The sequence below is a fragment of the Rhodnius prolixus genome, unplaced genomic scaffold (genome assembly GCF_049639745.1).
Source record: "Rhodnius prolixus isolate KJV_2025 unplaced genomic scaffold, Rpr scaffold_9, whole genome shotgun sequence".
In the NCBI taxonomy this organism is placed as follows: Eukaryota; Metazoa; Arthropoda; class Insecta; order Hemiptera; family Reduviidae; genus Rhodnius; species Rhodnius prolixus.
Window position 1 is genome coordinate 19,378,197 of NW_027411604.1, and position 16,324 is coordinate 19,394,520.

Sequence of the window (16,324 nt, forward strand, 5' to 3'; positions counted from 1 at the left end):
GCAAACGACTCTTAAACTCTTTACAAAGTCTTCCGTGTCTTCTTTCGCTACTCAGCTTCTTTTTGTTTTTATTCTTTTTTATATCCTTCTACTTCAATAAATGTCTTCAGAAAGTTTGCTTGTATAAAAAATTTTATTAGAAAAAGAAAACTTTAAATTAAATAAATTATAAATTCACTCTGTCTAGGGGTAACCATCTAGAAGGTTTCTGCTTAATCTAATTTATCCTGTACACTTTACTTAACTGGGAATAACTGACACGGCCACCGAATTAAATAAAAGCTAGTGCTATGAAAATTAACTATTCAACCCTTTTTATAAAAAGAAAGAACTTCTTGATTGATTGGCATAATTCTACTACACAAATATTGAAGTTTTGTGCATACACAGTGTGTTATGTAATTGAACAATAATATACATACGAGTATACAGGGTGTCCCAAGCTATATGGATAACGAATTTTTCTCGGAAACTAAGATATCTAGAAAAAAACTAAAAAATACCTGTTCCCTTAGTTTTTTTGTTAGGAATCCAAATTTGATATTTAAATTTTTTTCAGTGCTTCCAGAAGCGAGATACAGGCACCAACTTCATTTTTTCAAATGGGGGAGGTGTGGTTTTTATTTCAGAAATAGATTCCTCTATTTTTTTAACAGTTTTTTTTTTCTGTGAGCGATATTTTACAAGTTATGAATGAAAACATGATTCTTATAAGAAATGTCAAAATGATAATATTATAACGGTATTTTGATTGAATAAGAAGAAAAGTACTATTTTATTATAAATTTTACACCTCATTAACATTACAGATCATGCTCGAAATGGTCTCCACCATTAGAGTAAGCATTGACATGCTTTTTCCTGCCAATTGTCCCTTACTGCCAAAAAAAATAGATTCGAATTTAACCGAGTTACAGGCATCTATTATTCATTGCTTTAGTTCATCTACAGATGCAAGTCCGGCTCGATTCTGATACACCTAGATTTAGAAATGCTTTTAGGTAAGCAGAAATAAGGAAAGAAAGAAAAAAATTATGAATAATCACCTCGTTTTTCAGGGATACCCAAAGGAAATAGTCCATAGGTGTCAAATCTGGTGGACGAGGTGGCCACTGAATAGCCCTCGTGATGGATATAACATCATCAGGCATGTAAAGAGATATCTCGATAGGCAATTTGATGGGCATGTTATATTGACACGGGGGGCGATTCAGTGACCACCTCGTTCACCGGACTTCACTATTTTCAAGTAAAAAAAAAATCCATTGGTTTCAGATCTGGAGAGCAATATAAAAAAAAATATTAGGTATATTATAATCTCTGAAAATAAATTGCAGTATTCCTAAAATTAAAGACCTTCTGAGTGGTATTCGGAACTAGAAGAGTTAATGGAAACGCTAATGTAAGTATTTATTTCTACTGTCAGCTTTAGCGTTTGTAACACCTCCCTTAGCCAAAGTATTGACTTGTTATTTGGCAGACTATATGGCGCCATCTCAACCTATTTAGGTAAACCTACTCTAAACAATAAAAACCCTTCGTTATCCCTTCGCAGTCATTTCTTTTAATTTATTTATTTCTATTTTCTTGGCTTTAGTTTTCATAAGGTAATACAGCCTTTGTGCAAATAAATAAATAAATAAATCTTTTTTTTGTTCCTTATAAACAATCAAACATAGATATTTTCTGCACTGTGATAGTATCTTATATTTTTCTGGACCAATTAATCTTTTTTGTTCTTTGTTTGGAACAATGAGACAGAATATATTTGTGACATTTATGAAGAGAACGAAACAGTCATTATTCATTTTGTGCTCGACATTTCAACTTAATGTTGCTCTAGTTAGGCATTTTATCAATTGCAAGAAAATAAAAAAATGAAAATAATTTTGAATTAAAATTTAGACACGAGAGATTGCTAATTAGAGTGATCATTGTTGTTCATTCTTTTTGGTGACTGATTCATAGTTTCAATGGGATTAAAAAAAATCACTGCCATTTCAGTCTAGTAAAATTTATTTTGCCGAGCTTTCGACCTAGGGGCTAGGTCATTTTCAGGGCTGAGGAACATATTTACAGTTTGTTAACAATGGTTCTATTGAAATGAATATGTATAATAAAAACGAAATTTACAAAAATTATTTACCTAGTTTAGAAAGTGTGTCTTCTGTCTTGTCTGTTCATGGACTGAGTGTGATCGGACTGTGTAATATGTGTTAGGTTGTTTGGAAGTCAGTGTTGCCAGTTGTAAAGTATTTTGTAGTAAGTTTGCGTATATGTTGTTTAAATTGTTCGTGTCTGTTTTGAAGTTTAAACTGTTTTCTGTCTTAGATATGTATACGCGACAAACACAATAATCACTACTAAAAAACACCAACAACTCAAAAAGAAATTTTTTTTCGAAGCTAAAAGACCAGACTGAAAAAGACAAACAATCAAATCTGATATACGAAATTGAATGCAAAGACTGTCACAAAAAATATATAGGCGAAACATCACAATATTTAAAAAAAAAAGACAGTACCAACACTCTTAAGACACAAAACTAAAAAAAGAACACCACAGCACTTTCCTTACACATCACAGGAAATCATCACACTTTCGATTTCCCAAACACAAAGATACTTAAATCAGAAACCAACACACAGAAAAGGAAAGTTCTAGAAATGATATACATATCTAAGTCAGAAAACAGTTTAAACTTCAAAACAGACACGAACAATTTAAACAACATACACGGCCAACTTACTACAAAATACTTGTCAATTGGCAACACTGACTTCCATACAACCTAACACATATTACACATAGACCGATCCACACTCAGTCCATGAACAGACAAGACAGAAGACACACCAACCCTGAAATGTAAAACTATTACTTTCTAAACTAGGTAAATAAATTTTGTAAATTTCGTTTTATTATACATATTCATTTCAATAGAACCATTGTTAACAAACTGTAAATATGTTCCACATCCCTGAAGATGACCTAGTCCCTAGGTCGAAAGCTCGGCAAAATAAATTTTACTCGACTGAAATGGCAGTGATTTTTTCAATCCCATAGAATGATCATGTTTTTTTTTTTTTTTTAGCTGCTGACAGAGACGAGCTGCATTTCCCTTAAGTTTAGATTGGAGTTGGAGGAACTCTCGGCTATTTATTAGCTGACTGCAAGGAACATTTTTTTAAGTTTTTAATCCAACCAAATCATGCCTCACTGGCATAATTTTTGTTGACACTTTTTGTTTTCAGTTTACATGTAAAGTATTCAGTGCTCTGCAAAAAATAGGTCTGCCTTCCAGTTCTTGTTCTCCTGTTACGATTTAATCCATTTTTTAAGTTTTTAATCCAACCAAATCATGCCTCACTGGTATAATTTTTGTTGACACTTTTTGTTTTCAGTTTACATGTAAAGTATTCAGTGCTCTGCAAAAAATAGGACTGCCTTGCAGTTCTTGTTCTCCTGTTACGATTTAATCCATTGTAGGGTTTTTGAATTTTGTGGTTTTGAATTTCTAACTTGCCAGTTAAAAGCTCAAAACACACGATTACATTACCTACTTTTAACCACAGAAGCGTAAGAAAAAGTAAAATTGAAAATACTTATACAGGGTGATCCATTTAAAACGCACCAATCGCTAATAACTTTTTAGGAAAGCGGAATTTCGAAAAAACCCACGAAGTAAACTTATTTTCGGTCTAGTTTTCAAATTTTTTACCCCCGATGCTGTATCTTCATTTTTGGCGGAGTTACGATTAAAAACCTGATTGGGGTTTCATAAGGACCACTGGTTTTGACAATGATTATGAAAACTACATAAAAAATTGTGAAAAATGACGTTGACTCCGTTTCGATATCCCTAATATTAGTTGAGATACTTAAGATCAAAGTTACAATTTTATCCATTCGTGAACGGTTTTCAATATTAATTTTCCACCAGAAATACACGTTTTGGGAGGTCCTCTGACTGCAAAAAATGTTTTTGGTGACGCAAAGTAAAAAAGTAATAATCATTGAAGATTTTAAAACGTGTAGTGTAATGTAATGGTTGTGGGTGAATCAGGATAAATTTATTTTATCATCAAGTAAAAGCAACCACCACATCATGTTTATGTACCCTGTATGCAAGACTTCTGGAGGGATGAGCGGGTGTTGCTCTAGTGGTCATGAGCGTGGCTTTGTAAATGGGAGATTCCCAGTTCGAATACCGCGCATGACTACACTTTATTAAAAAAAAGTATGATTTTTTAAGTAATGAGAATGACTGCATTCGCGGGATTCGATCTGGGGATCTCCCACTTACAAAGCCACGCTCTTGGCCACTACACCAACACCCACCCATCCCTGGCAAGACATTCTTACCGTAATCATAGGTCAAGTAGTCCTGCATACAGGGTGCATTAAAATGATGTGTTGGTTGCTTTTATTTGATGATAAATTTATTCTGACTCACCCATAACCATTACATTGCACTACATTTTTAAAATGTTTAATTTTTATTATTTTTGTTCTTTGCGTCACAAATACCATTTTTGTAGTCAGAGGACCTCCCAAAACGTGTATTTCTGGTGGAAAATTAATATTGAAAACCGTTCACGAGTTGATAGAATAGTAACTTTGATCTTAAATATCTCAACTAATATTAGGCATATCAAAACGGAGTCAACGTCATTCTTCACAATTTTTTATGTAGTTTTCATAATTATTGTCAAAACCAGTGGTCCTTATGAAACCCCAATCGGGTTTTTGGCCGTAACTCCGCCAAAAATAAAGATACAGCATTGGGGGTGAAAAATTTGAAAACTAGACCGAAAAAAAATATATAGTTTACTTCGTGGGTTTTTTCGAAATTCCGCTTTCCTAAAAAGTTATTAGCGATTGGTGCGTTTTAAATGGATCACCTGGTATGTGCAAAAATCTCAATTACATTTTTTATATTATCTTTTTTCTTTATTTGTATATATTTATTTGATATATTTCTTTATATCATGTTTTATTCAATATTTTCCTACCTTGCGTATTTCTCTAGAAAAGTGGGTGATGTAAGGTTAAGATTGTTGTACCCTTGTACGAGTCACATTCAGGTTCTGTAACTTTTCTGACATAAAAACGAATGAGGAAAGCAAATTTTATTAGTAAGTGTAGGAAACCAAATAAAAAAAAAAAACGTTACAGATAACTTGATAAGATCTGATGTAATGTGACAGTCATAAAAATAAAAGAAACAGACAATGGAATTTACGAGGAACTTTATTTTGGGAATAGAAAACTATCCTTGTTCTTGTAATAACAGGATATCAGTTTGTGGAAAATGCGAGTGATATTCAACTATTGTGTTGGCAGAGAGATAAGATCCTGTTTAGTTATCCTGTCTAGTTCTTCTTTGGAAGCTGATTAGCTGCTTCTTGGGGAATAACGCCCACATGGGTTCTAGTACACACACTTACATCTGCACACATTTCATATATACAAATATACCTACTATCACAAACACACATATCAGACTTCACACTAGGAACCTCAAGAGTGGGGATGTAAGTTCTCATAGCCCGCACGTTTGCTGTGGCAGAAATGGGAGTCCTGGACGCTGAGGCTAAAGATGACCTGCAAGGCTTCGGTGGCCAACACTCCTCTTTAGTCTTTGCTTCGCCTGGAGAGGTGGTCAGATGATAACCCTAGTCTGATCAAGCCCTGGCTTGGGACGATCATGCTGTGCGTGAGTGTTGTAGGTGAGGATGGCGTCCGCCTAGGGCGTTTCCATGAAGAGCTTACTTTGTGGATAGAGTCAGCTGCGGTTGCCTTGCTATGTCTACAAACATTTAATAAAAACTGAATTAGTATTTTATTTAATTTCCCAAATTATTTATTTGTTGATTTTGGAGAATATTGAGGTACGGTCAATAAATTCAAAAACCATACAATATGTATTATACAATATTATACATAAAATAAATACAGAAGTGTAAATGTATTATACATTTTAACCTTCTTATCTAGTGAAGAAAGAGCAAAGTTAGGTGAGGAGGATTGGAATGCAGGGGAAAAAAGGAGAGGAAAAACCTACAGCTAGTGTAGAGTTAGAGTAGGATATGTTTTAGTCTTCTGTGTCTGTATGTTGTAGAAGGATCTGTAGGAGGCTATGTCGCGGCATAGTGGATTGGGATGGCAGTCTAGGATGGAAAGGAGTTTGAGCAGACGATTTTGGATATAGTTGTGTACCGGGGGAATAATGGACGCAGTCTCTGTGGTGTGAATCAATTCTAGTGCGTCGAGGAGAGTCTGCTGCGAGTCTGAGAAATTTGTTCTGGGTTATCTGAAGTTTCTTGATGTCGCTACTACAAGTCAGGCTCCAGGCGGAGCAGGCGTAGAGCAACATCGGTTCTAATGACTACTTTGTAGAGGAGGAGTTTGTTAGGCACAGTCATTTTGGAGTCAAGTGAGAGTAGAGGAAATAGTAGTCGTGTAGTCCAGTTTGCCTGAGTTTACTTTGTCTTGAACGTGCGTAGTGAAAGTCATTTTGTTGTCTAAAGTTAGGCCTAGGTACTTAACGTGGGTAGACCTCGGATTCAGAGTGTTATTATGTCTGATTTGTCGGTTAAAAGAGGATCTGTGTTTGGTGAAGAGTATAGCAGCGTTAGTCTTGTCGTGGTTAATTTTAATTTTCCATTTGCTGCAGAATTTTATTAGTCTGTCTATTGCAAGAGTAAGTCTGTTGGTGATGGTGTCCATTCTCCAAGATGACGTATAAAAGGCCACGTCATCAGCGTACAAGGCAAGGCTGACATGAGGAGGTTTGGGGATAGGATTTATGTAGGTGATAAACAGGATAGGACCTAGGATGGAACCTTGAGGAACGCCTGCTGCCATTGGATAGGGGTATGAGGAGGCAGAAACGTTTCAATAAATATACAATTACCTTCTTCAGGGTATTGTAAAATTTGTGAAGTTTAATGTTAAGCTACATCAACATAACTTGTTGGTTCATTTAAATGTTGGCAACAATTAACCACAGTCGAAATCCAAAACTATCATTATTCATTTCTGTTTTTCAAATTCATCTCCTTCTTACAGTTTGAAGAGAAGATATTTTAGCGTAATATTTTAGAAACAATCAATCATATTTATTCTGAAGTCTGAAATAGAAAAATTGGCCTGTCTGAAATGAGACTTATTCTGAAATAAATCTCCCTTGGCAGACGTTCAGACACATCCGTAACGCTGTAATCAATAAAGCTGTATCAGCTGGTGAAGTGTTGTTACTAACAATAGTTACCATGTTGGTTTTACTTGCTCCTAGTTTGTTGTTTATGCTTCAAGTTGGTAGTTTGTTTCTAGCGAGCTAACGCAGTAAATCCTAGTTCAGTGGTTTCTTGATTTATTAATTGCGAGCGAATTAGTGTATATCTTGTGAGTGGCTAAGAAGTGTTTAAAGAAGAAATTTTATATTCCCTTTTAGTCTGATCCAAAGATTTCTGTCATTTTTTTTATTTTTGCCGCCCTCGTAGTTGGTTTTTAAGGAAGAAATAGGCTATCTCTTTACTTTATCTGACTTACTTTGCATTTTTTTTACCACACTATGTAAACCAAATTGGCCAGATTCTGTTGTAGAATATCATATTCATTCCAATAGCTTTAAATATTTCAATGTCATCAGCATATAGGTGGAAATTCTAAATCATGGAGAACAGATTGAATGTCATTTACATACAGATTAAAGAGTAATGGAGCTGAACATGATCTAACTAATCTGTAACTCCTAATTAAACTTCCTTTGTCATAGACGGCAGAGAATAAGCACGATGCATCTGCAACATTCATTTTCACGGATTAGTTGGTTTTACTTTACCTTTGTTTTGAACCAATAAAAAGATTGGTCAAGAAAGCTTTCACATCCTAAATGGATAATTCCATCCTGTCTTGAAAAAGAACTGGTAGCTATAACGAGGAATTTTCTGAAGGTCAATTAGATTTTAACGCCGTTTTATGGCATAGATTAATTCCACAAAAGTATAGGGTTGGCAAATAAGTCCGTTCGGTTTTTGAGGGTGAAATAAAACTCTGTGTATAATAGACATAAAATTTATTTTGATCTACAATATGTTCACCATTATTTAGTATAACTTGTTCCCATCTTTCGACCATCTGCATAATGCCATGTTCATAGAACGTCTGGGGTTTATTGTCAAAAAACTGATCCAAGTGGTTTTTGATGTCCTGTTCGTTTTGGAATTGCTTTCCATCCATGGAGTTCTGCAGTGACTACCGGAATAAGTGGTAGTCACTTGAAGCTAGGTCTGGTGAATACGGAGGATGGGGCAAAAGGTCCCATTCAAAGCTTAATAATTTATTGCGAGTGACCAACGAGGTGTGGGGGCCTTGCGTTGTCTTGGTGGAAAATAACACCCTTTCGATTTGCCAGTTCTGGGCGCTTTTTTAAATTGATTGATCCAACTGTTGATTGCGAACAGTATAGAGTTGAATCAATTGATTGTCCTGATGGCAATAGCTCATAGAAAATAACACCCTTGAAATCCCACCAAATGGAAAGCATAATCTTCTTTGGATGCAATCCGGGTTTTGACGTTCTTCTAGGTGCCTCACTTCTTAGTCCCCAAGATTTTCTGCGGACTACATTATCGTACAGTATACGAATATTTTCACCAAAGTAGAGGAGTCACTTTACAATATTTTTGTTACTTAATTCTTATTACAAATATATCTATTTAACTTTTTACACAATCCTTAATCCAATAATTCCATTTACAGATTTCTAAAATTAGTTTAACTACAATTTTTCATATATTTTGGACGAAAAAATGAAAAATTTTATTTCAAAGATTAAAATAATACGCTACAATAACAATTCAACGATAATAATTTTTCAACAGTAAGAATACAATGGTAAATAACAATGAACACTGCATTGCCAATCTGGAGTCAATTTGACTCCATAAAGAAAATAGGAATGGTCTCTGTTTCCCCACATCTCTTGGCTATCCCGAAATGCTCTTAGATATGCTATCCCCACTCTCTCACCATTTGATAGTCACGAGCTGAAGACCATGGAATTGTTAGTTTCTTTTTACAGATTAGTTTACTTGAAACATAGGAGTCACTTTGACTCCAGATTGGCGTTACACGTAAATACAGGGTGACCAGAGTTATATGCTCCACCCACTTTTTTTTTAACGGCGGGAAATTTCGAACAAATAAAAAACACGTATCTAATCACTTTTAGTCTAGTTTATTTTAAGTGATTGACCCATTTTGTTAAACCCCTGTATCTCGAGATACAGTATCCAACTTTTGTTTTTCAAATGGAACGTTATATTTTTTTTGCATATTTTTATAGTATTTGAGCTCCTAAAAAAAACACAAAAAAAATTTTTGAAATCGGTTAGGTTTTTCAAAAGTTATGGTAATTTAAAATATGAAAGAAAAAAATTCAGTTTATTGTCAAAATTACGTTATTTTTCTTAAAGAATCTGTTCAAATTCGGCACAATCAACGGATAGGCTAGCCAAAACTCTGGACTCCCAAGCTTTTCTTGTAGGCAGCACTTATGTGGCGAAGTCAAGATCTAGGCAGGCTAGAGTTATTCGGCGTTTCAGATCATCGACTGAAGCCACGGGACTAAGGTTACTGTACACTTTATTTTTTAGATATCCCCACAAAAAAAAAGTCTATTTGGGTTAAGTCCGGAGATCGAGTTGGCCATTGGATCGGACTCTCCGATTGGATTGCTTTTTTCACGGAAATTTCTGTCCAGGTATCGTCGAACACTCTCGCATTATGTGCCGGGCAACCATCTTTTTGAAAATACATATCTAGCCGACGTTGTAGAAGAACATCTTCAAGCAGAACTGGCAAAATGTCTCTTAAAAAGTACTTGCTCCAGTTAAGTTCTCTCTGTAGAAGAATGGGCCGTTTGTTGATTTCCTAAAACTCCACACCAAACGTTTTTTGAATAAACAACCTGAACGTCGAAAAACTCTAGCCTGCCTAGATCTTGACTTCGCCACCATAAGTGCTGCTACAAGCAAAGCGTGGGAGTCTAGAGTTTTGGCTTGCCTATCCGTTGATTGTGCCCAGTTTGAACATATTCTTTAAGAAAAATAACGTAATTTTGACAATAAACTGTTTTTTTCCCGTATTTTAAATTATCATAACTTTTGAAAAACCTAACCGATTTCAAAACTTTTTTTTGTGTTTTTTTAGGAGCTCTAATACTATAAAAATATGCAAAAAAAAATATAACGTTCCATTTGAAAAAACAAAGTTGGATGCTGTATCTCGAGATACAGGGGTTTAACAAAATGGGTCAATCACTTAAAATAAACTAGACTAAAAATGATTAAATACGTGTTTTTTATTTTTTCGAAATTTCCCGCCGTTTAAAAAAAAAGGGGTGGAGCATATAACTCTGGTCACCCTGTATATCGGAGTCATTTCGACTCCTGATTGGTAATACGAGGTGATTTTCTGTCATTAACTTGACTCCAGATTACCAATTTGGTCTGCCCTTACAGGGAAATTTACTTCTACTTCAAACCCTCTTCTGCTTTCCTCGCGAAGAATTTGAGTGTCATAAAATTTATATTTCCATAGATTATGAAAATCGAAAGCAAGATTCATTCATGTCTATTCTTTTTTGAGCTAAATGTTACAGCAGTATCGTACAAAGGGAAGCTCAATAAACTGGTTTGGTACACTCATCTTCACATGCAGTGAATCGAAATTTGTGTGCTAATCGTAAAACTTGAAGGTAGTGATTGTGTTTCTTTTCTAGTATGATCAACATTTATTACCTAAATGCTTATGTGATAAATTTACATAATTTTCATAGAAAGTATCAAGGCACAAAAAGAAAAGCCTCTTTCTAGAATTGATTTTCTGTCCGAATTGCAGCAAAAACTTTTAGCGAATTGGGTAATTTCCTGATCCGTGTCAACAGCGCACAGTAATTGAAAAAACGGTGAATATAATTAAAAAAATGAAAAAGTCCCTGATCAGAAGGCAGTCCAGTCAGGGTTCTAGAAAATACTGAAATTACTGCGATCCTAAGTTGAAGTTAATTCCTTCTGCGTGAAATGTTAAAGCCGATTTGTGGACAAAATTTGTTTTTTCGTCCTTAATTCCTATTCTTTCTCATCCTTTAATGCAAATTTTATTATTAAAATTGAAATCAATATGAAAAAAGATAAAAATAAATTATGGAGTCAATATGACTCCACATTGGCAATAACTGACTAAGTTCGAGCATTGGCAATGCAGTGTTAAGTAGATTTAAGTTTTTATTTTGTTTTGTAAGTGGGGTTGAAAGTATTCCTTTTGTGTATTCAGTTTACAAAAAAATAAAATTAATGCATCATGATCTTATTTTGCGAAAGAGAATATATCCAACAAAATGAACGGATAAGGCCGAATTTAAGCTCATTGTACAACCTAAATAATGTTTTACCGCTAATTGGACGAACGCATTGATAAGGGACTAAATATTCTTCATATAGAATAAAAATAAATTAATAAATTAGCGTAACGATTGGCCGTTCTTTGAAAGCCTTCCTTCAACAGCATTATTACCTAGGCTGTCCTCTGTTACGATTATTATTTATTATTGGGAAGGACCCATAATTCCCATCGAAGTCCCTGTATTCCTTCCAGAGGTATTCCTGTGACCATGTTGCGGAATTATGCGGTTGCACTAGGCTAAAGTCGGGTGAGATGGCCAATCGGGAGAGATGGCCAACAGTCGAAATTTATCTGAAACGTCGTCCGACGGCGCTACGTGACCTCTCAAGTGATGAACCTTCATGTTTTACTACAGTGAGTACATTTTGGTCTGCGTCAAAGCGTTATTAATTAACTCAGAGAATAAAAACATTATCGTCTCAACAAAAAATTTTATGATAGTTGCATACTGCGAGCTGCAGTGAATGTACGAGTATGTGTCGAAATTTTAGTGTTGTTTTCTACATATTATGTAAGTACAATATACATTAATGAATCCTAACCTCTAAAACTGTCAAAAAGTGTGTGTTGTGTTATGTTTATCATGATGGACATCTCTCCCTAGCATTCGGGACAGATGGCCATCAAACAGTAGGGATAGATGGCCAATTATTTTTACTTTTTTCCTGCTATAGTTTGGCTCAATTTCCAATTCACTGCAGAAAAATGCCAACTCAGCATAAAAGACAGAACACTAACCGCAGAAATTATACTGAAGAAAATTTGAGATCGTATTAACCCCACACCCAAACTGTCGTCTCTGCAAGAAAACGAGCCAAGTCTGTTGCGACTTTATTAACTTCTCCCGAGCACATTGCTGTTGTAAAAAACAGAGTTGCAAAGAAATCCAAACCAACAAGAAATACCATCCCCAAAGAGACAATTCTGAATAAAAGGATTGTACAAAAAAGAAAACGCTCACCTTTCCCAAGTTCCGATTAAGAGGACGAAACAGGAATCGAATTTGAAGAGGAAAGTGATGCCATTTCAGAAATCGATGAAACTGAATGTACAGGATTTGGGGAAAGCTACAACAAGACCAGAAAAAAAGATTAGTTGGAATGCATTCTTCTGTCATCCATCATCATATCATGGATTTTATCAATGATTTCTGGAGTAGTAACCTAAACAGGGCGTCCAGAACGTTCAGCGTCACTTGTGCCCATATGGCCACTCCGAAAATTTTGAAACCACTTATAAACTGTTCTAATCGAAGGTACAGTCACCATAATGTTTATCAAGCTTCTCTTTATTCTCCTGAGGCGTTTTGCCTTTCATAAAGTAGTGTTTCATCAACACACGAAATTCTTTTTCGTCCATTTTTTGAAAATCACTCGACTTCCTCGATTCAAACGAATGCCAAACACAAAGAAATAGACCGATCTGGCTGAAACTTGGTGTGTGTTCTTCCAAGAGATGCTACTAACTAAACATAACCTCGATACTCGCCAGTAGTGCTATCTCTCTGACTTTGCACGGACTTTTCAAATGACCCTCGTAATATGCCGGAAGTGGTTCCACGAAAATTGGTCTTCTTTTGCATACGCTTGCCAAAATTGTAGTAAAAGCGCGTTTAAAAAGAAGAAGAATAAGTAAATATTAAGTAACCATTCATTTTTGTCTGTTATTTTTACGTTTTACTAGCACAATTTCATTTACAATATGTGGCCATCTCTCCCAAGTTACATTGGCCAATTCACCCAACCCAGTGGGGATAGATGGCCAAGATTAATTTGTAAGAATAAAAAAATGTCTCTCTTAGCATTTTTTCTGAAATTTTTTCCTTATCTTATGTTTGTGAGCGTATGAGGTTTCCAAAAATAATAATAAAGTAAGCCTAGCCCTTACCAAACTTTTGCAGGCACCCTCCAAATAAAATGGTGGCCATTTCACCCGACTTTACCCTACCAATTTTTTTATACTGACTAACCCAAACAGTTGTGTACATAAAATTATCTTTACAAGTAATTTGTGTAAGTCCGTAGAGCTGTCCGTATTAAGTGTTCGAATTTATGGATGGAATGCTGCACAGATGAGGGTATCCCAAAAGAACGGCCTCTCCCTAGGGATGGGGGGGGGGGTAATCTAGGCACAATTAACAAATAAAAATATGTTTTTAATCTATTACCTGATGTTATAATTTCTAAAAATAATGCCAAACTTGGGGTCAAGCTAGTTCACCGCAAAATATTGACGTACGATGTAAAAGTTGAAGTAAATATGAAAAAATAGAAGAAAACAAAGGCCCACAATGGCAACCTACCCACTTCAGAAGGCTCGTTAGCTTCAAACACCACTTCAGATATGCCGGGGCTTCAGCCGCCTTTCCAAATTCACCAACATAATACTTCTGCATGAAAAAGTAGGCTTTGTCTCATCCACCATCTTTTCCGTATTTCAATGTTCATTAGAACTCATGACTGACTTCATACTATTCCGATTCTTGCACAGTTTTTTTTAAAAAACTTTATAATCTTCGTTCTGTACTTCTCTCGTGTTGCTGATTCGCCTTCATTTTTTTTTACTCCACATTATAAGCGCTTTATTGAATCATTCATGATGGATGATTGATTGAAGTGTAGTCTGCCAATGACAGGTGATTTCAGAGAAAGAGGAGGATATTTATATAAAGTACTTCTGCTGCAATGAACTGTGAAATAAAGAATAAACCTTGGAACATATTGACGTCTGTTTTAAAAAAACAAACTGAAGTGTCATTGGCGATTTATGTAAATTCACAGCGCTTTAATTCTGACTGTAATATTAATTTTATAGTTTATTGTTGCTGATCTCTTCCTCAATCTGTTTCATTTAGCTCATCTACATTTTTAATCACTCATCTTTCTTAGCTATTTTTTATCTTCGAGCAATCTCTGTTTTTGGCAGCTTCATCAGATTAAACACCTCCCAAAACTTAGGATATCTACTCCTTTTTAAAACCAAAAATACTGTCTGACCGTCCTTCTTTACCCACCTCTACAATACTTCATTCTCCTCCGATGCATACGAGGGTCGTTTGAAAAGTCCGTGCAAAAATAAAAACTACTTAATTTTTTGGGGTAAACCTTTTTTATTTTTCAACATAGCCTCCTTTTAGGCTTATACACTTCGTCCAACGCTGCTCTAGTTTGTTGATCCCTTCCGAATAATAGGATTTGTCCAAGTCTGAAAAATAGCCATTCGTTTCTGCAATCACCTCCTCGTTTGAATAAACTCTTTTTCCCGCCAGCCATTTCTTCATATTTGGGAACAAAAAGTAGTCCGAGGGAGCCAAGTCTGGAGAATAGGGGGGATGTGAAACGAGTTGGAACCCTATTTCCATTAATTTTGCGACCACAACTGCTGAGGTGTGAGCTGGTGCGTTGTCGTGATGGAAAAGGACTTTTTTTGTGGGCCAATCGTGGGCGTTTTTCTTGCAGCTCGGTTTTCAAACGGTCCAATAACGATGATTAATATGCACCTGTAATAGTTTTACCCTTTTCCAGATAGTCGATGAGGATTATTCCTTGCGAATCCCAAAAGACAGTCGCCATAATCTTTCCAGCCGAAGGAACGGTCTTCGCCTTTTTTCGCGCAGATTCCCCCTTGGTAACCCATTGTTTAGATTGTTCTTTGGTCTCAGGAGTGTAGTGATGTATCCATGTTTCATCCACAGTGACGAAACGACGCTTAAAGTCCTGCGGATTCTTCTGGAACAGCTGCAAACCGTCCTTGCAACACTTTACACGATTTCGTTTTTGGTCAAGCGTGAGCAATCGCGGCACCCATCTTGCGGATAGCTTTGTCATGTCCAAATGTTGATGCAAAATATTATGTACCCGTTCATTCGAGATGCCCACAGCACTAGCAATCTCACGCACCTTCACTCTTCTGTCATCCATCACCATATCATGGATTTTATCAATGATTTCTGGAGTAGTAACCTCAACAGGGCGTCCAGAACGTTCAGCGTCACTTGTGCCCATATGGCCACTCCGAAAATTTTGAAACCACTTATAAACTGTTCTAATCGAAAGTGCAGAGTCACCATAATGTTTATCAAGCTTCTCTTTAGTCTCCTGAGGCGTTTTGCCTTTCATAAAGTAGTGTTTAATGAACACACGAAATTCTTTTTCGTCCATTTTTTGAAAATCACTCGACTTCCTCGATTCAAACGAATGCCAAACACAAAGAAATAGACCGATCTGGCTGAAACTTGGTGTGTGTTCTTCCAAGAGATGCTACTAACTAAACATAACCTCGATACGCGCCAGTGGTGCTATCTCTCTGACTTTGCACGGACTTTTCAAACGACCCTCGTAGTATTCAATATGCTATCCAAACAACGACAGCCTTCTTTGATTCTGTACAACAAGTACAAAACATTTAGAGAGAATTTATAAACGAATACTTCTTGTTTTAAAACTTAATTTAGACAATTTGGCAAGACCGTTTCATTTCCGTTTATCAAGAGCGATATCAGAAAGAAAATTTAAAAAAAGAACAACTTTTTTGGCGGAACACAAACGAGTTTCTGTACACGACAATGCCATATAGATTTCTAATTTTCTATAGAAATTAAGTTAGCCTTAAAAATAATACCAGATAGATTTGGGGTACTTCCGGGTAGCTAGGTTTTGAGAGATTTATTTCTTTTCCAATGCCACCTTAATACTATAATTTATTTATTTTTATTTTTTGCTCTATCTTCCCAGGTTATTGAAACCAATTAAAGAAATTGTTTACACTTTTTATAGCTAGAATATTTATTGTTTTAATTGTTACAAGCAATTAGGTACCAAATTGTAAAATTGAAAATCATACTGCACAG

General features: G+C 35.6%; 1 protein-coding gene across 11 annotated transcripts in view; it reads left to right on the plus strand.

The window, feature by feature from the left end:
- pHCl-1 (pH-sensitive chloride channel 1) overlaps nt 1-16,324 on the plus strand; it is a 300,587-nt gene that overhangs the window by 10,451 nt on the left and 273,812 nt on the right. The window lies entirely within an intron of this gene.